Source organism: Symphalangus syndactylus, chromosome 3 (genome assembly GCF_028878055.3).
Source record: "Symphalangus syndactylus isolate Jambi chromosome 3, NHGRI_mSymSyn1-v2.1_pri, whole genome shotgun sequence".
NCBI lineage: Eukaryota > Metazoa > Chordata > Mammalia > Primates > Hylobatidae > Symphalangus > Symphalangus syndactylus.
This window is the reverse complement of record NC_072425.2, coordinates 149,275,979-149,297,442: the sequence shown is the minus strand read 5'-3', so window position 1 is coordinate 149,297,442 and position 21,464 is coordinate 149,275,979. Positions and strand designations below refer to the sequence as shown.

The 21,464-nt window shown below is 44.8% G+C and overlaps 1 protein-coding gene and 1 long non-coding RNA gene across 15 annotated transcripts in view; both read right to left on the bottom strand.

The window, feature by feature from the left end:
- The window catches only part of NTM (neurotrimin), a 971,166-nt gene that overhangs the window by 81,338 nt on the left and 868,364 nt on the right, over positions 1–21,464 (bottom strand). The window lies entirely within an intron of this gene.
- On the bottom strand, positions 17,418–20,286 carry LOC134736140 (uncharacterized). Its single transcript, XR_010119909.1, has 2 exons — positions 19,382–20,286; positions 17,418–19,121 (listed from the first exon to the last, which is right to left on the bottom strand). It is a non-coding gene; the product is annotated as an uncharacterized lncRNA (long non-coding RNA).

The following is a 21,464-nucleotide window of genomic DNA, read 5'->3' as shown; positions in this document are numbered from 1 at the left end:
GCACGCTTTGATTTAATTTGCCCTGTTGTTTGGCACAGAGCCTTTGCCAGCGAGTTTCTTTGCAGACCTGGGGAGGCAGGGCCCTGACTGCGATGGGGCGCGGTGACAGATGGGGTTCAGTGGGTAGTGTTTAAATAATTTGCTGCAATGATAAAGGAAATATTGGAGAGTGACAGATGCTCCTGCAGAAATGCAAAATGCAGCCAGACAAACACACACATCCTGTCTGGGAGCTAGGGGTCCCGACGATAACATCGGTCCACGGGCGGCAGGCCCACTCTCCTGCGGCTGGAATCGCTGGGGCCATATGTGAGAGTGGGGCTGATTGGCCCACCCCTGCCTCTCCTGAAGTCACTGGGAACCATCAGTAGGGGCTTTCTACAGATGCACTCATGTGCCGTTTATGCCACTTTCACACCTTCCATCTGAGAACAGGCCCTGCCAGTCCACACAAGCCCGGGGAGGGGGGGAAAAATTAGCCAACACAGCGAGAGCCAGCTTGCATCCAGCAAGCACCTCTCTTTAGGAATGTCGTGGTGAAAAAAGGACCTGGAGAGCCAGGAATGAGAATAAGAGCAAAGAGAATGAGAAAAAGCCGGCAAAGTTATGGAACTCAAAGGTGGAAGGTGGCTGATTGGTTCAGTGAGAGAGGAAAGTGTATCTGTTGCAGAGGCCAAACAGTGCAAGTGATTAGCTTGGCCCTGGGCCTGGGCCATGATGGCATTCTAAATCCTGGTCAACATTCCTGGCATGCTGCCCCAGTGATGGATACTGGAGGGGTGAGGGAAGCACTGGATGATGGGCGTTGCTCATTCCAGATGTTGTGGTCATGATTATGGTCTGGTCAGTAGTGCTGTCTTCCTCAATGAAGGGCTGCACATGGGAGGACCACACTGGGATTTGGAAAATAATATGAAAAGGATGTTGGAAAGCAAGACAACCATGGTGTTAGAACCACTGTGTGTGGTATGTGCAAGAGAGAATTGAAAGAGGAGATGCTTCCTGGGATCCCACCCTGTGCATGGCCTAGACAGAATATTCCACATTTACCTTCTAGGAAGGACTATACACAGATGTGGTGCAGGGAGAGAGAAGAGAAGGTGGGAGGTGCTCAACGGAGGAGGACGTTCACTGGGTATGTCTATTTTTTTTTTATTATTATTCCTTGGTTCTGATGTTTTGCAGCAGATTTGGGAGTGAGATGCATTTGTGAGAGGAGCGAGGTGAAGATGTGCAACCGAGACCAGCTTCCTGGGTATAGGGATGAGCTTGGAAGGAAAGCAACAAGACGGCAGTGGAGCAGGGAAGGGGGAGGCCACCTGGAATGGAAGTGGGCACCCAAGTGGAAGGCAGAGCTGCATGGAAAGCAGAGCAAATAGGACTGAACCACATTCCAGCCAAGAGTCAGCAGCAGAAAGGTGAAGGTGACTCAGGTGGTTCAGCAGATGAGGGCAGCCGCATTAGGACTGAGTCTATTTGCTGGCTTACTTGTTGCGAATTTAACAGCTGTGGATCTCACCACCCACTCTGCACCCTCTTCTCTGACTGGGCAGTGAGCTTCATTCTGAAAGGTGAATTGAGATTTGCCCCTTGGCATTTTCTGGATTTTGTTTTACAGCTAATCAAACAGGCATTAACCACCCGGGAGCCCAGAAGCAGAGTTCCCTCGAGCAGCCGAGTGACACCTTGACCTTTCTGAGGGTACAGATGGAACACCGTCAGAGCCACTTCTGCAGGAATCACTTAAAGGGCTTAATCAGAGCCATTTTTAGCAGTCTGCGACTCAAGAGCGTCATGTTGTCAGGAGAGAAAGAAGTTTGGATTACGTGAGAGAAGGCTAAAAGAAAGAGCTAAAAGAGAGCTAAAAGAAGAGCCAAAAGAGAGCTGAAGAGCTAAAAGAAAGGAGTAGAAAGAGATCAGACTCAAACCAAAGAGACAAAAAAAAAAAATTTCAGGCTCAAATTTATCTTGGCAAACATGCTTCTGTGTGTCTCCACTGACAGCTTCCACCACTTCCACATCTTTTTCTGCTTATCCAACAGGCATCAGAAACCTCAACTCAGCATGTGGTTCTAGAAGTAAGGTTGCAGGCTGTGGGCTAGGGCTGTGCTTCTCAAATGGGGAAGATGTTGACTCCCAGGGGAAATCTGGAAATGCCTGGGCACATTTTTGTTTATCACAATTGGGATGTGCATGTTAGTGGTATCTAGTGGGTAGAGACAAGGGGTGTTGCCCGATATCCCATCATACACAGAACAGCCCCCACAAGAAGAAATTAGCCATCCTAAATATCAACGGCGCCAAGAATGAGAACCCCAGGCTGGAGAATCCCAGCAGGTGCAACAGGATTCTGACCTCACTGGAAACCATCCAAACCCATCCAGAAGAGGAGACACTGATTTCCTTTAACCCAGCAGCCATCACCATCACCACAGAATGGTGGTGCTGTCTTCCGGTAATACAGAAACCGAGTCTCTTATAGAAATGGGAGAGAGAGAGGGGATCACATTGGAGAAGAAAAAATATACGAAGAGGTCAAAGAAAATTAAAGGAAATGAGGGAAGAGTGGCCAAAGGAAGGACAGCGGTAGCAGTGACTTGAGAACAATGCCACGGTGGAGCACAGAGAGACACTGTTGGGAGGACTGAGCAGCTGGGGAAAGAGTGAAAACAAAGTGCATTCGCAGTGGATGTGTCACAGAGATGTGGGGAAAAGGAGACTGGCCTTCTATGAAACATGGGAAAAGGTGAGGGGGAACAAAGCAACAGTTCTAGATAAAGACAAAAGGAAGAGAGGAATCACAGAAATAATAGGAGAAGCAACCAGGAGACAAGTGGGTGAGAAGGAGATTGAAGAATGCTGGGGATGAAGACGGGTTGCGAGGAGACACTCCCCAGGGAGGGGCAGGCAGGAGATAAGGTCTGTCTCTAGCCGGGTGCTCAGTAGAACACACAGGCCCTGTCAGTGCATCTAAGGACTAAGTGCCTGGCTGCCGGCTTTACTTGGCAGCTCAAATCTAGAAGAGCTGGTGGACAGGAGGAGTCTGGATAGCAAACACCAGGTGAGAGGAGGCTTTGGCAGAGTCCAGAGAGCTGCCTTCCAGCCCCTGCTTGGCTTGAGTTCCCAGCTAAACCTGCAGAGACTGCCTCATTTCTCCAGATTCCATATCCAGGGAGAACTCAGGAGAGTGCAGCACGATGGCAAGCTGAGCTCCTATCTCCTCTGGGCGAGGTCCTCAGGATATGCAGATGAAAAGGACAGCCTTTGTTCCTGATGCCTCCTCATAGAGGGGCCAAGCTGAGGGCAGGCCTGAGGAGGTCTTTATCATCTTCACACCGCAAATTGAGCATTTTGGCAAGTCTTAGCCTGAAAAACAGTCTCTGAGAGGAGGGGGAAAGGGTCACTATGGGTATAAATAACTCTGGACTGGAAGTCAGGGTGATTGGTAGTGATCATGTTGACTCTGAAACCAGCTGGCCAGGTGAGCCTGAGCAAGTCATTTCACTTTCTACAGATCTCAGTTTCTTTATTTACAAGGGGAAAAATAAATAATAGGACTAGATAATTTTCAGATTTTTTTTTTTCCTAGAGCTAGCATTCAATCAATAAGTGGTCCTTGTATATAACTAGACAGGCTGCTAAATTTATTTGCTTTTTAAATCATTCTGCTCTGTTTTTTGAAATCTGCCCCATTTTCATAATGGGTATAGTGTGATGGAGACAAACACTGTGTTAGAGTTAGCCAGACCTCGGATGAAATCCTGGCTTAGCCGCTTACCTTGGGCACATTATTTAATAAGCCCGACTCTCAATTTTCTCATAGATGAAATGGGGTAATGCTATCTCTCCTGTGGGATCATACTGAGGATTAGAAGTCATGCATAGAAAAAGCACCTAGGAGATTAACAGGCCCTCAATAAATGGGGGGTGGGGGGGTCATTATCATCATCAGATAGTAAGATAGAAGATTACCAGATCCTAAGCTCCAGGACACGGGATGTGTTCCAGAAAGGACATTTTGCTCACAGTTACCATTCTAGAAGCATTGTTGTTGGACAGAGAATCCCTTAACAGCAGCAGAGGTAAAACAGAGCCTACTACGGCTTTAGAATCAACATTTTCTTCTAAGTATCCTGCAAGAGGGTACTGTAATTAGTATTCTGCAAAGAGGACACCTTTGTCACACAAGTCTGGGGAAACTGGGTTCATTAGATTAAGTGCAGAGTTTTTAGAATCTTTAAGTTCTTATATCCTATGGATCTCCAAATGGGAAATGGAGCACACACAGTTGCTTAAACTTATTTAACCAAGGTACATTTGGTACCTTGTTAAATACCCATTAACCTTCCAGAGACAGTCAATGTCACTCTGGACAATGGTTTCAGAAATCACGGTGCACATGGATGGCTGCTCTGATTACCCAGCCACATATCAGGACAAAAAGACCCAGGTATTCATGTATCCAAGCCTTTGTTTCCCATCTATAATTACCAAGAAGTATCTCAAAGCTGCAAGTTGTCTTTCTCTCTCTTTTATTAACCAACTTCTTATTCATCTACCCATCTACATCTCTGGCCTCAGGTGCCTCTGTCCAACACTGTCTTCCAGGCTTCCCCATGGAAAACTGTTGTTTCAGGCTTTCTTTTCCTGCTGCCAGATGCCCCACAGAATTGCTCCTCTCCCATTTCCACCCTTTTTTGGGGACTCTCTGCTCTCAAGAAAATGGGTGGCTGAACAGTATGGAATATGCCTGCAGCCAGCCCTGGCTTCAGCTCACTGTTTAGCCAGTGGGCTATATCAAGCTGATCAAATTAAGAATTTATTACATGATGCCTGTCAGAAACAAATGAGAAGTGAGGATAGTGGAGCTGATAAAGGAGCTGATAAGGAGGTGAGCTGAAAGGTTGATTGTAGGTAGATAAGCAATTTTTCATAAGATGGGAAACAAATGTTAAGATAAAGATGAGGAAAAGAAGGCCTGCCAAGTAGAACTGATGCTCAGTGGCCAGCCCTGGCTAAGAGGGGAGGGAAAAGGAGAGGTAGGAGGGAGGCTGAGGGGCTTGTGGCAGGGAGTGCTCCGAGGACAAATCTGCTTTCAAGACATTCCAAACAGAAGGCCATGGCCTTGCCTCCCAGTCATCACTCTCTGCCTGGGCGGTGAGGCAAGCCTCAGGTTTGGAGCACCTGAGCTTTACTGCTGCTGTGCTTTGTCACTTTTAGCCTGAAGATTTTCTTCTCATGGGTAGAAGCCTGTGCCTCTTCCTGGCCCTACGTTTGCCCTTTGGCCCTCCCCTCTTTGACAAGCAAGAAAATTCCAAGTCCCACACATAAGTAGTAGGCTTGAAATTCCAAACAACACATTCATACATATACCACTGAGTCCAGCAAAATACACACCGAGGATCATTTTGAGCTTCGGAATAACCCTGTGAGGTAGGCATAGGCACTTCAGGCTATTGGTCCCACCATTTCACATCCAAGGATATTGAGACACAGAAAGATACAAACTTTGATCTTTGTACAAAGTGAAACAGCTGGTGAGCAGTGGAGTGGCTTCCACATGCCTTGCCCTTTCCTCATAGGTATGCTCATCATCACATAAGGAAGTTTCAGGCTGCGGATGGAGAGCAGATGTGCTATGTGGTTTAAACAGGTACTGCAGATTAGGTTATTCAGGCTACCCTCCCTTTGAAAACTACTAAAGGAACTGGATGAGACAGTTTACATCTTTCTTAAAAGTACCAAAAGCTTCCTTCCTGGTACAGAATTACCAGACCCTAAATTAAAGATAAAACATGAACTAAGAGACAGCTGGTTCCTGATCTGAGGGCATTTGCTGAGTCAGGCAAATTGAAGCCTTTGTTTGACAATCTGAAAGGACAGGGGAACAGGAATCAAAGCCCAACACCCTTTTGAAGTGATGGAGTCTAATAGGAAAACCTCTGTACAATAAGTGGAGACTGCAAAAAGCTGCATCCCCAAGGTGGGAGTGAACCAAAAGACAAACATTCTCTCCAAGAAATTGTGTTATGGTTTGAATTACCTGGGCTAGCTAGGAAATTAGACACCCTTAATTTAGTTTACATAGACCTCGGTCATCTTGCAGAAGTAAATACAAATCATTCTTTAGGGAACGTGCTTTTGTTTTAGGGCTCAAAATTATTCAGCTTTTTGTGAAAAAATACAATGAGCCTCACAGAGACAAAAGTAACCAGGCACACAAGAAAACATGATACTAAGAGTGAGAACAGCATAAAATAGAAAACAGAAACAGACACAAATATATCAGATAATGGAATCATGAAACATTGACTGTAAAACAAATATCTTTATATAAAGAAATGCATGACAAACTTGACTAATAACATTGGAAAATAAACCTATTAAAGGTAACTAGCGTATTCGAGGAAGAAAAGTAAAAATAGGACTCCTAGGAAAGAAAAATTAAAAATACTGGTGTAAAGGTCTAAAAGAATATGAGACACAGCTAAAGAGAGAATCAATTAACTGTAAGTTAAATAAGGAAAAAAAAAGTGAATAATGTGAAGAGACAAAGAGATGAAGAATGCCAAATAATGCATAAGGGCATTGACAGAGGGAGGGATCTTGTCTACATTTAGTGAGGAGTCCCAAAAGGAAAGAAGAAAGGGAAAAGGGAACAAGAGGCAATATTTGAAGAGACAATGGCTGAGAATTTTCCAGAAGTAATAAAAAAAAATCCATAGATTCCAGAATACTAACAAATCTGAGGAAAAGTTAAAGAAAGAAATCTATAGCTAACACAGCATTGTGAACTTGCAAAAAGCCAAATCCAAAGAAAAAATCTTAAAAGCAACAGGGGTTGTTGGAGGTCGGGGAGAAAGGCAGATAACGTTCATGGAAATAAAAATAAGATTGACAGCTGACTTCTCAACAGCAGAACTGAGAGCCAAATGTTCCTTAGGAAACTGAAAGAAAATGACTTCCAACTTAACATTCTGTATCAGAACAAGTACCGTTCAGGAATCAGGACAAAATAAGACATTTTCACTAAACAAAAACTGAGAAAATATGCCACTAGCAGCAGAGCTATCCCAGAGGAAATTCTAAAGAGGATTAAGGCAGAAGGAAAATAATCCCAGACATAAGGTCTAAGATGCAGGAAGAAATAAAGAGAAAGAAGGTGATAAATTGGTGATAAGTGAAAATCATTTAAAACAATATCTTAAAATAGATTGTTAATTAAGCTATATACCAGCAATGGCAATGAAGTTGGGCCAAGATAGAGAAAATTAAAATTCTTTGGACGTCCTTGGATTATCAGGGGGAAGGTAAAAACGTTGATTAAAATGGTCCTTTAATGAGTTGAAGAGAAAACCAAGAGAAAGTGCCTGGCTGGAGGCCATGACCTTTACCACATCAGGGTGAGAGATCACACTCAGGAGAAAATCCTGGATCCTGATGTCTCAGCCTTTCTCACCTTAATAGTTATACATGGTTTTAAGAATCATTTCCAATGTTTAAAGGAAAGGAGGATCCCAAGGAGAAGTAGGGACTGAAGCAACGACACCTAGAATTTGAAACCCAACAACCTGACACAAGAGACCAGTTCTCCAGGAATTTCCTCCTGCCGCCAGTCCTTCTGGGCATCATGCAAGGAAACAACCCATGTAGCCAGGATTAAAATGTTGTCTGTTTCCTGCAGGTGGGTGGCCTCCTCAGCAGATCAGCTGGGGATAGGCGGTCCCTGCCTTCTTCAGGGAGTTCCTTCTCCAGCTGGCAGGAGGGCTGCTTAATCCAAGAAGGAAGTGATCACCACATTCATGAGGGCTGGAACACACCTTACCCTCACACACACATACACACACACCCTCTCATCACACACACACAATTTATTTTCTAGCCTTCAGCCTTATCCTGTCCCTGGTGTTTTACTGCAATGGCATATTCTTCATGAAGCTCATTTAGAATATGATTGCTTTGCTGATGCCAGTTCAGAGGGGGCTCTGGAGAGAGCTTGGAGACCAAAGACAAGGCCAAAATCACTTTCAGAGGTACAGGTGCATTCATGGAACTGAACTGTCACAGAGACAGGAAGTGTGTGGAGCATTTTTCCAGCCAGTGCCCCAAAGCAGCAGCTGAATGAGCATCCATGGCAGGGAATGCTGCAGAGTTGGTATGGGAAACACCAGTGTCCGACGCCTTCCTTTCTGATCCCCAAAATAGATGACATTTCCCCTGGGAAAGAAGTCCCTGACCACCACCCTTTCCTATGCAGTGCCCATCCAGCTGAGGAGAGATGCATCTGAATGGTGACTGGCAATGCAGCTGAGCAAACGCCTGCATAGCAACGGCTGAGTCTCCGTGCTGAGTGGCTGATACACGTTCCCCTCCTGGCATCAATGGGCACACTGAATTTACTGCCTTCAGCTGAAACTGCTTTATTTGGACCTGATGCATGGTGGACCACTGACAGCCACCAGCTTGATATGATGTCCATTTCTGAGGTAGGGGCACTTCCAGACCTTGGCTTCCGATGTCTTCTTTCAGAAAGAACAAACAACACTTCTGATTTGCATGGCAGTACTGAAAAGAACTAGGTGCTAGGCGAGACCAGGGACCACAGTGGCCCTACCCTCCCTCTCTAAAAGCAGAAGGCAGCTTGCTCAGGCCGCCTCCTGGTGCTCAGATGAAAGGCCATTTTAAATAACAGTCATGTATTAAAGCAAGGGGAGAAGAAAGAGAAAAAAAAAACTCAAGGGCTATAGCACTGCCACAGTTTTAAATTATAGTGTAGGAGGATAAAAATAAAAGAGAGAGAGGAAGACAGAGCAAGGGAAAAAAATTGCCATTGTTTTATGAAGCAGATGGGAAAGTTCAGGGGATCAGAAAAAGACTATTATTATCTCAACTCTACAGTGACAAGCCAGGAGAAGGATGAGCAGTTTTTTCCCCTGTCTCTCCCTCCCTGAGAATGGGACACTGGTGGAATGCATTCTGAATGCAGTTTAAGGGCAGGAGTTCTGAGCCACAAGGGGTAGAATTAAAGATTTATCAGACAAGAACATTTTGGGAGCACTTTCTCCTACTTTCTCCATTTTCTCCCATGTTTGGATGCTGTGGGCTGTGACCATTTAATGGCATTTCAGGTGCTCTCTCTAGGGCCTGTGGAGAGAAGGTGAGGCTCTTGGAAAATCCAAGGATTTAAGAGCTGGAAATGACCTTTCTCAGGGGTTAACTAGTTCAGATTCAAGGTTAGAGATACACAGGGGGTAAAGTGAGGTAGCAAGTGTCTACTAAATGTTCAGGTCCAATAAACGAAATAAATCAGAGGGTACAAAAGAGACAGGGGTAGAGAAAGAGAGAGAGAGAGAAAAGAAGGGAAATCCAGAAGGAAAGGAAAGGAGGAAGGTATGAGATTGTGGAGAGAGCGGTCTCCTAGATCCAACTTTAAAGGGTTCTTATCCCCGAACCCAGGATCCCTCTATGGCCCAGCTCCTGCTTGAAGACCCTGGCCATACTTCCTTTTGATGATATTTTCCTTCCGAATCCCCAGTATAGTTTGAGTCTGAACCAAACAATTTTGCACTTCATTATATGTTTTTTTCTTATTCATTTATTCACCCAGTAAACATTTATTGGAGAGAAGAGACATCCATGAGAGAGAAGGGAAGCAAAAGTATCTAAGTTTTCTATAGCATATATGTATTTCCTCACTGTTTGATTGCTTACAACCTGCCTCTGAGGAAGTTATGATCCCCATTTTTGTGATGTAAAAACAGAGACCTAAGCTGGTTATACAATTTATCAGGAGCCTCATAGCAACTAAGTGGCAACATTGGGCTTAAACCCCAAATTTGTATAATTCCAATGCCCAGTCCCTGAGTATGTGTTCAAGGATGGATGTTCTAGGGTCTGTGACAACCTCCCTGTCTCTTCTGTGAGCTGGACATACACACAGATGGCAAACCACAGGGCGATCAATGATGAGCCTGAGATGTGTGCATGTCAAGTTCATGGGGAGCCCAGGAGGAGGGCCCGCACTTTGGGGGTGAAAACTGGTGCCCAGGAAGGTTTCCCAAAGAGGCAGCCTGTCTGCTGCCTCTGGAAAGATGTGAGGGTGGGCACCAGGTTTGGGGAAGGGAGGAGGATGGAGTGGTTTTCTCAGCAGAGGGAACAGTATCTGCAAAGCTTAAATGTCTGGAGTCCACCCTGGGAAGATGCAGGACAGTGGGGAGCAAGGGCAGGGAGTGAAACTGGGGCTAGAGAGGGTGGCCGGGTCTTGCCTGCTGTAGGCATCGTGCTGGATGCTGAGCTTTGTTCTCAAGGCATCTGCTCACAATGAAGGTGAGTCAGTATGTGACTGGCGTGTGAAAGGATGGAAGACAGGAAGCAGACGACGCCTTCCCGGGCTATAACTACATGTGTTTAGGACGTCACTTGGTAAATTCTTCTTCTTCTACCACTTCAATATCTCAGCCCAGCTCATTTTTCAGTTTCTTCCTCTCAACTCACTCCTCACCGCAGGTGTGCATTTCAGCAACACAAAATTATTTGAATATTATCCAAAGCAAAACAATTGGAAACCAGACAGGGAGTCAACTGTCAATAATTGGAGGAGGGGGAGAGTGCATATGGCTCCAGATCAGAATAAAGGGGTTTTGTTCTGCCTCAACTGGGAGTTCAGCTCTGTGACCTCAGCAGAATCACTTAATCTGTGGCTGTGCGGTGCTCCTTACCTATAAAGGAGGAAAATCACCATTTCTGTTTCACTGGGCTGTTGGGAGCTTTAACTGTAAAAAGCCAAGAGATGTAGAACGAACTGTTTGACTTTCACTGTGCAGTTGTGTCGATGGAGACACACACGCATGCGCACAGTCATTCACACCCTCCCTGGGCCACCGGGCAGGCTTAGAGGAGTCCCGCCTGTGTGGGAGGTGCGGCAAAGGCCCCTTTGCCTGAATCAGCACTTTAGTTCTGGGAAAGCAAAGCAGGTGTCTTCCTGGGATTCTCCTGCAGGGCACAGCCAGTTTCACTCACTGTTGCTAAGGAGGCTGTGGGCCCAAGGCAAGGAGACTCCACTTTCTCTGCTCAGTCTTCCTATTTGCCTCTCATTCTCCTCTAGCCTAGGGCAGCTCTCTCATCAAACCCATATAGGACAGGGGCACGTGGCCCCCCCGGGGAGAAAAGATCCTGACGCAGCAGCTGGGATGAGTAGAGAAGATCAGAATCCTACAGGCTTTCTACCCCTACTGGAGTTGGCTCCCTCTGCACACTGTAGAAACAACCGAGGAGTTTCAACCCTGAAACTGGCACAATGCTGCAACTCCTAAGAAAGAGGAGAGGAAGGGTTTGGAGGGAAGAGCCAGCTGGCATGGCTGAGCACAGATAGTGGCATAAGGGGAAGGGATACTAAGTCAGTGCTGAGAGGCGAATAACATCCACTGCAGGCCAGCTGGCAGTAGGAAACATTTGTTCTTAGGACAGAGTCCCCGTGACACTCTGCCCCACACCAGGGCTGCAGGCCATCGGACAGAAAGGCTCTCCTAATTGCTCTCACTCCCAGCCTTTCCCTGCACCTCCTCCATCGTGCTGTCTCCTCAGCGCTTTCTTGATGTGTCTAAAAAGGCACCGTGCATAAAATGCTCTGCTTGCTCTTTCTAATATTATGCCTGACAACCAGCCTCCCCAGTGCATGCTCCCCTCAGGCCTGCTCTCTCCTCTGCAATCCCCTCCCTCCTCACCTCTGCCCTGGCATTACCTGGCCGTCCACTTCTCTACTCTGCACTTGAACTTCCTGTGCCTTTTCACCTCCTGTCTGAGTGCTTTTTATTGGCCCTGAGGTGCACAGTTTCCATTATTTCTGACTTCTCCCCTGCCTGGACAGTAGGTCCCTTCTCTTCCACCAAAGCTCCAGGAGGCGGCCATGAGAAAACAGACTTCATGCCGTGCGGCTTCCCTGTTAAAGTTCCACCCATGCCCCAGCAAACCTCTGTCCTCTGCCAGGCCTGGGAGGGGCCGGGGAACCTGTCTGCCTAATCCAGCAGCCACTGCTTCAGTGCACTTAATATTCACGACAGATAGAACATTTCACGGCGAATTGGACGCACATTCAACTGGAAATGAAAATTTTATGACTGTTCTCACTCAGAGCCGCAGATTACAGCAGCTGAGAAAACACGGGTGCAAACGTACAACCTGTGAACTGTAAAGCATATTAATAATGAAACCACAGCCTGGGAAATGAAGGCTTTATTCTGTTTATATTCTGCTCCATTAATAGAAGGCACTTCAGCTAGCTCCGCCCCATTAGCCAGCAATCTGTGCAGTGAGCTGGTGGGCTGGGTGAACTGGGGGCTCCCTCTCGGCCCACCACACTGGCTGCAGAACACCCAGAGGTCACAGGCTTTCTCTCAGTGACAGGCATAGGGGCCTGTGCACCTGCGCTGTGAATAGCTCCTATGCACAGAGAAGCTAGTGTGGTTTTGATCCGAAGACATTTGTGTCCCTATTAGAATAACAAGGTTGAAAAGAGAAGGTTCTCACCCGATCCAGAAACAAGAGGGTCAATGATAGCCTAGAGCCAGAGAGAGATAAAGTGTAAGTTAGTGTACAGTAGTTCTTAAAGTGGGGTACTGAATCACCACCCAAGAATCACCGGGGGTACACATTTAAAATGAAGATTGGTTTACTGAGAACGCTCCGGGGACTGTTGTGGGGTGGGGGGAGGGGGGAGGGACAGCATTAGGAGATACACCTAATGCTAAATGACGAGTTAATGGGTGCAGGAAATCAACATGGCACATGGATACATATGTAACAAACCTGCACATTGTGCACATGTACCCTAAAACCCTAAAGTATAATAAAAAAATAATAATAATAAAAAAAAAAATAAAAGCCAGGTACAGCCAGAAAAAAAATAAATAAATAAAAAAATAAAAAAAAAATAAATAAATAAAATAAAATGAAGATTGGTAGACCCAATCCCAGAATTGATGAATCAGTCTGTTGCATTATTAAACTAAGTTTGAGAAGTGCTGTCTCAACTTTATGAAACTCCAGATGAAATAAGCTCATCTTTCCTCGCGGCTGTCTTTAATATTCAAACAGCAATAAAAACCTATAGGCAGAGACAGTAGCTACATTCTTCCAGGGGTTGCATTACCTGAGACCTAGTTCCAGGATGAGCACACATATGTGGCCACAGCCAGGGCTAGAGCCTGGGGATGGGTGTCTGAGGGATTGGCCACCCCTCCCTTCTACATTGAGCACTGATCAGCGGCTGCCTTAGGGCCACTGGCTGCAGGTGTGGCAGGAAGCCCCAAGCTCAGCATGGCAGAGGGCCCATCTCTCCCTGTCAGCCCCAGCCTGGAATGATTTACGGATCTGCAGTGTAATTAGTGACAACTGGAAAGAATTCAAGAACCTGATGAGCCCATCATGAGAGCCCATGAGACGGGATGGCAGATGGTGGAGACAAAAATGAACCTGGGGACCCTTTAGTGAAGGAGGTCTAAACCCTGGCAGCCTCCACTCCTGCCTCTGCTCTGGGCCTGTGAGGGTTCGGAGCCATGCTGCAGGGCTGGGGGTTCTGTGGGCCAATATGCCAGCTGCACAGCCCTCTTGTGGACTACTGGGCAAGAGTCTCCCCTTCCATGACCCTTTGGGCTTCCTGGCTCCACCAGTGGCCCAGGATTGGTCCAAAAGTTGGGCAGATGGTCAGCCCTGGGAAGTGGTAAAAACACACTGTCATAAGTTGCTTGGGTACATCGGAAGGTCACCTCACTCCATTTTCAGCAAAGGAAACAAATACCACCTCTCATTTCCTGGCCCCCTGCTCCAGTCGTGGGCTAAGGATGAGGGAAACCCTGTACTTCTCTCTTCCCCTTCAATGTCCACTGTGTCCTGGGACTCTGAGCGTGCAGAAGGGCACATCTGCTGCAGAGGGATTCTGCACTCCCAGGCCAGCCCCACAGACAGTTATTCAGAGCAAGAGTAGGAACGGCTCCACTGGCATACATGGCACTGTCAATGCCTCAGCGTACCTCCAATAATGCCAAATAGCCTATATATGTTTGATAAATATTTTTTGACAAATTCAAAAATTTGTTGAGTCACATGGAGTTTGCACCCTTGCTATTTATGAACCTAAATTCTCTGAGACAAATCAAAGTTTACTGACTTTTTACCAAGCTCTTCCAGAAAGCCTCCTCTCCCAGACTTTGCTTCAAAACATGACCAAAGATTTGAGCAGTAATTTGTTAGTAAGAGCTGTTCATTTGCATATGAAGAGCCAAAAACATTGAGAAGGGAAGTGATATATCCTCCCTAAATTAGAAGCTGTTAGACCTGGATGTTGAGTACTCACCTTTACATCTTAAGCTAAGAACTCTGCAGCATCTGCTTAAAATTGAGGGGCAAAAATGGGTTTTTCTTGAAACTCAGTCCCTGTGTCTGAAGTCATATTGCTGGGAAACATCCTTATGTGTTTTCAAATACAGCTGTGCTGCTCTCCTCCCTGCCACACCAGTGCAAAATGCCACAGCTTATGCAAAGCACATCATGGAAGCTAAAATGAGCTGGAGCTCGATTTCCGTAGCTGAAACAACCTGATGTTGACAGAATGGGGACGCATTTCCAAGCTCAAAATTTTATAATAATACCTCGAGGGAGTCATTGGCAAAGTTTGGCCAAAGTCTAATTAGTTTGCACAGCTCTTAGAGGCTGATAAAAGGTTTTAATTTGTGGAGTGACCTCATGAATCTCAGACTTTGTGGCTGCTCTTGCTTTACTTTCAAACAGAGTGGCTACTCGGGCCATGTGAAAGCCGTGCAAACCCAGGCCAGGCTGCGCAGGCCTGAGGGTACCTGAGGGAGAGAAAAGGGAAGTAGAATTTCTTTGCTCTTTTGATAACCAGGATAGAAGAAAAACTAGCAAGACACCCAAATGACAGCTCTTGTTTCTTTGCTATTCTTTCTTTTTCCCACTTGCACACTGTCCCCACCCACCATTTTTTTTAACTAAGCAGGACCCCCCCTTTTTTCCCCTAAATGTAACATTTTTTCTTCACAAATTGAGAAGCTTGGAGAATTTACTCAGCTTGATCCTCCATTTCCAGGGAAGCCAAAAGGAAATCCTCAGTCATTTTCTTGTGTGTACTTTAATTGTTAAGATGGGTATTCTCTGGAGAGCGGATAAAGAAAGATCATAATGCAAGTCAAGACAGCTTGACTTCCAGAGGGTTACCCAGGATGGGGAAGGCTCCACTAGCTGATCTGAGGCTAAGGACCGAGAGACCTACTGAAGGCTCTTGAATTCTTCCGATTAGCTGAGAGATAAACAAACATGAGAAAAATAACCAAATGAGATGGTATCAAACAACCACAATCTATTGTGCCATTGCAAAGTACAATTGAGCAAAGGCTGGGATTGCATCTGATAGCACAATATGGGTTTTACTCACAGTAATTTGCCTCAGAGGGAGAGAAAACACAGCACACACATACTGTGACCATCACAACAAAGGCGAGTTTACATTTTCCTCCCAAATGCTGCTTCTTATCAGAGAATTCTACTGTGTATGGGCAATTGAGCTTGATAAATGTACTAGAAATCAGAGAGCAGGACTGGAGGGTGCATCCAAGTGCACTTGTGGATATGAGGCTTGTATACAAACATGCAAAATAACTGTGCACTTTCACGATAGCTTTTAAGTAAGACCCCAGAAGTTTTACATCTATATCGCAGATATTTTTAGTATTAGGAGTACGGAACAATTCATCATCAGCTTCATTTTACAGAGACACATGCAAGAGGTCATGGCAAGAGGTGAGCATGCCTGGACAGAGCCAGTTACCAAAAGGGTGCTGTTTGTGTTTACGACTTTGAATTACTCTGATTGTATGTCCCTGCTCAACAGTGAAAATATCCCATTAGTTGATTTGGCTCATGTAACTAGACGTCACTGAATTGTATTTGCTAGGAGGGGATGAGGACTAAATAATATTAAATTTAATTGCATAGCATTGTGTCCAACACATGGTAACTATTCAGTAAAAATGATTAAACTGGCCTCAGAGCACCAATCACATGCTTACCAACCAAATAAAATAGGCTTTATGTGCCAAAAGGAAAAAAACATTATATATAAATTTGTTATATATGAAATACATATATTAAAGTTTACATAAAGCAAATTTCTTAATTTATCTAATACAGGTTGAGTATCCCTTATGTGAAATGCTTTGGACGAGAAATGCTTCAGATTTTGGATTTTTTGAAATATTGGAATATCTGTGTATATATAATGGGATAGCTTGGGGACGGGTCCCAACTGTAAACATAAAATTCACTTATGTTTCACGTATACTTTATACACATAGCCTAACGGTAATTTTAGACAGTATTTTCAATAATTTTTTGTGTGAAACAAAGTTTTGGCTGTGTTTTGACTGTGACCTGTTACATGAAGTCAGGTGTGGAATTTTCCATTTGTGATATCATGTCAGTCCTTAAAAAGTTTTGGATTTTGGAACGTTTCTGATTTTGGATTTTCTAATCAGGGATGTTCAACTGTAGAAACACTTGGGATTTCCCCAGCCACAATATTTCTGTAACTGTTTCAATTCACAACTTTGTTATGCCAAAGTGCATTTTACTGATGACATATCTCGCCATGTTTAGAATTTTTTTCTCTAATTTCACCCCCTAATCTCTCAAGTTCTTTTGAACAAATTTCCTTCAGTGCAGTCTCCCATTTTGGGGTGCTTGAAAAAGCCAGTGGCAAAGTGTCTTCAACAGGATGGCATTCTTCTGGCAAATGTGTAGTCTCCAGCAAACAGCTGCTCTCTAGAGCTAAGCTGAGAGTTCCACCCATGTTTGGAACAGGACAATCTCTCATTGGAATATGTAAAAACATTCTTGAGATGGAAGAGTCAAGTTAGTAGTGCCCAGTTTTAAAATTGGAGACCCTATGAGAAAGAACTAGAGTTGTAGTTGTATTGGAGACTCACCCAAGAAGACTGTTAGAATCACTATTTCAAGATTAGACCCAGTTTATACTCTTAGCTTTCTGCTAGATTCCACTCCTTTTATCTATAGTTCAATAAAAAGAATTAGAGATTATCTCTACAAAGAAAACTGCTTATAGAGTTGAGGAAAGAAGAGAAGGACTAAAATGCACCACCAAATGGTATCACAAAAAGTTATTTATATTTGTCTCTCCTGATAAATTATGAAATCCCCAAAGACAGAAACCATGTCTCATTTATATTTACTTTTCTAATTTTTACTTGTTTTTCCAGCTTTACCAGAACCTAGTAGATGCTAAGCAAATGTTTGTGGATGGATGGATGGATGGATGGATGGACGGATGGACAGATGGAGGGATGGGTAGATGATGGATGGATGGATGGATGGTTGGATGGATGAATGGATGGATGGATGATGGATGGATGGATGGATGGATGGGTGGTTGGATGGACAAATGGATGGATGATGGATGGATGGATGGATGGATGGATGGTTGGATGATGAATGGATGGATGGATGGATGGATGGATGGGTGGTTGGATGGTTGAATGCATGGATGGATGATGGATGGATGGATGGATGGATGGTTGGATGGATGAACGAATGGATGGATGATGGATAGATGGATGGATGGGTGGTTGGATGGATGGATGGATGGATGAATGGATGGATAAATGAACTAGGAGAGGCATAATGCTCCCAAACCAGATAAATGTAAGCCAGACACCAGTGGAACAGTCTGGTAGACAATATGAAAATACATTAGTGATGTCCTTTTTCTTTAATTATGATAAAATTTGAAAAGAAGAATTATTATTGTTATGCTACTCTTACACAAGATGAAACACACCACACATACAGACATGCACACACACCCCTTACACTTCACATGTATGGCCGGAGATAAAAACCATTCATTATAAGTTTTCAAGATGGGTACAATAAAAAGTTTTGGGAGGGAAGATGTGCAGTAAAAGACATTCCCAATTTATACCGTCAGCCAAGTTCTGCTATTCTTGAGATTACATATTAAATCACAAAGACTTTTTTTCTGTCTCTCTCAGTAAAATGCAATGATGGTGGGGCTTGGGCAGATGAACATGGTAAACTGAGAGAGGCTTTGAGAAACATAACAGCCCCACCTTAGTTTTTAAAGAAGAAACTGGAATTTTCTAATAAACAATTTTTAAAATTTCAACCACGATTACCTGGGCTAGGTTTATGGGATGATTGCTTAAGTTTTAAATTCATTCAGGCTGTGCAGAGAAAAGGTTTTCAACATCAGGAAAACAGATAATTTTGGGAAACTCACCAGTGGCATAGCAGAAAATAAATTTATTTTTCTTTACAGAAAAACATTAGACTGGATTCCGAGAATCCGAAGTTCAAGCCCTGTCGATTCTTTCTCAATTGGTAATATAAAAGTAATTTTTTAGGACATTTTAGGACTACAGTGTTCTCTACCCAAAAAATCTGAAGGCACCGACTTACAGCAGTGTCTCTGGTGTCTATTGTATCTGGGATATTCTTTCTGAGAAGTTTTTGTGCTTCATTCACCCCAGGACCTGTATAGAAGTTGTCAGCATTTGATGGAGCAAAAGGAATTCATTTCTGTTTGCCCACCTCAAAAACGGTAACTATGCGGCTGTTTTATTAGACTGCATAGAGCATGGTCTTGAACAAGGCAGTGCAGACATTTCTTAGAGAAACAAGGCTCCTTTTGCTGCGGACCTGCAACATCAGCAACCCCTGGGAGCCACTTAGAGATGAAGACTTTTCAGGCTACCCCAGAGCTGCTGAATTAGAATCTGCACTTTAACAAAGTCCTCAGGTGACTTCATGCAGCTTACAGCAAGAATGTAAGTGACAAGGGAGGCTTTATGCAGAAACTTCTTTCATCTGCTCCTCTGTTTCTCGGTGTGTCTCCAGCTGCGTTTCACCTAAGGCAATGAGCTCCACGAGTCCGCACGCAGGCTCCTGTGAGCTCAGCAAATGGCCAGACCTCTGGGAGGCTGCCCTGCCTCTCATACCGAAAGACAACCTCATGCCAAAAGACAATCTCATTGTCTAGTTCTGTCTTCTGTCTGTTGTGGGTTGCTGTGGTCATTCTGAAGATGCCAAATAGAAGAGAAAAGCCAAATGTGGTCAGAAAATGGATTCTGTGGGTTCATACCTCCTGTGCTTAGAGAGGGGAAGCATGTGGGTTATTTTCAGCCATCATATCACCTTTGCATCTTCCCAGGTGTTTGGGACCAGCAGAACAGAGGATGCGTGTCCTCTGCCTGCTTCCTTCTCCTGCCTCCCTTGGTCCCTCACTCCACAATCCTCCCCACTCTTATGCACACATCTCTGGGCGGGGCTCGCTCACCTTTAACCTTTCCTCTTCTCTCCCCTCAGCTCCAGCCTCTTCTCAAAGGAAGTCTCCCATCCTCGCCGATTAAGGGCACATCAGAAAGAGTGGCAGATTTCCAGGTTAAGAGTGATTTAGTGGAGTGCACTGCAGCCAAATTAATGCTGGCTGTAATGTAGTTTACCTCATTAAACAATGCACACCAAGATCCTGTCTGCTGTAAAACAATTGGTCTCTGAAGCCCAGTATTCATCTTCCAGGGTTGCTGGGAGATAATAAATGGGTAATATTCCGGTGATAATGGTAATGGAGTCACGGCTCAGAGCTAATATTATGGCAAAGTAGTAATTATTTCAACAGTAAACAAGGAGATGGTTGGGCTGCCGACAGAATTCAAGCCTGTTGAAAGGGTTCGGCGAATTTCCTCAGGGCCGAGGCCTGGGACTGGCTGACTTCCTCTGGCTATGGAGAGACGAAGACGTCCAAGCTTTTACTTGCCCTGTTTCTGATTTACAGGGAAGGACAGTTGGCTTGAGGCCTCTGCCTGTGGGTTCCAGAGAGAGGGACTAGCATTGGGACCCACCCCGCCTCCATCTCCACAGTGTAGCCCTCAGCCTGAGATGCTGAGACTGAGCGCGGCTTTGTCAGGCAGTGACAATGTCCACAAATGGGCTGAAAAAGTAGACCTCTTCACAGGACGGACTGCTTTCACTTTCCGCCATTTTGATGGGGTCAGTGGCCCAAAGGCAGAGAGAGTAAAGAGCTAATTATCAAGACAAAATTTCAGGATTCTGATTCTGGAGCTACCTGAATCTGACAGAAACTCTGGGATCACTGTGACGTACTGAGATCCGAAAGAAAAATCCTTGAGGTCAGATCGCAAACTGAGGGCACTGGAAAGGCCCTCGTGTAGCCGAGACCGAAAGCCCACCTTGTCTTGACCAAAGGAAGCAAGTGCAGAGGGGCAGAGAAGCTAACATGAGGAGCAAAGGACAATAGGACATCTAAGTTAGCATCTGGCATTTCTTCAGGATGATGGACCCACGTTCTGGACGTTTACTTCTGAGGAGCAAATGGCTGCAAAACAGGCGCTTACACTAGCAATGGCCATCTTAGTTTTCTGCTCATGAATCTGAGGAGAAATGAGCTCAACCAGCAGATCCCATCAGGGTCTTCCATGAGGTTTCTGGCCAGATCGCGGGGGGACTGGGGTCCTCTCTAGGGCTGCTGCACTTCCATACTCTGACAGCTGGGCCTGGGGATCTGTGGCCTTCTGTAACCTGGCCTTAGACATCACACAGCCTTGCTTCCACCTCACTCCATTCTTTCGGAGGGAGTCAGTAAGGCCAGCCATTCTCCAGGCCAGGAGATTAGACCGCCACAGATGAGAGTGGTGCAAAGAATTCTCCGACACTTCTGAGCACTAGCACAGCCCACTGTTTCTGCCTTCTACAGCAGTGCTATGGTTTCCCTGCCTCTGATTTTGATTCAAAACCTTTTCATTGCTCTGTCCATCCCTGTTGATTCAAGTATAGGTAAGTCTCTCCCCATCTTCTCATCCTAATAACAGTAGTAATCATGTCTGCTGTTGATTAGTGTTCCATTATGCCTACAGTGGATGTGGAATAGTTATGCGGTCCCACTTTTAGAGGTATATATTCCTCCCAATTTACAATTGGAGAAGCGGCTGACAAATGTGAAGCAGATGGAAACACAGGTCTGTTTGATTCCAAGTCTATTATCTTTCCCCAGTGCTGTTTTCCTTCTAAGTAAAATCAGTTTCTATAGATACGATATGAGCTAATAAAAAATTGCCACAAAAGTTATTGTTATATAACTTTGGAAAAATCACTGAACCTCTCTGAGCTTCAATATTCTTATCTGTAAAATGAAGATTACAATGGTACTTACCTCATTATGAAGATTAAATGTGATCACGGATGTAGAGCACTTCACTCAGGCTTGGTAAAGAATAAATGCTCCAGAAAAGTTGGCTAATGATACTTTTTCATGCCTTCAATGACAACGAAATCATTTTCAAGAATAGGCTTTATTTTGCAAACAGCCATTTGGCTCAAACTATCATGAATTAAGCGAGTTA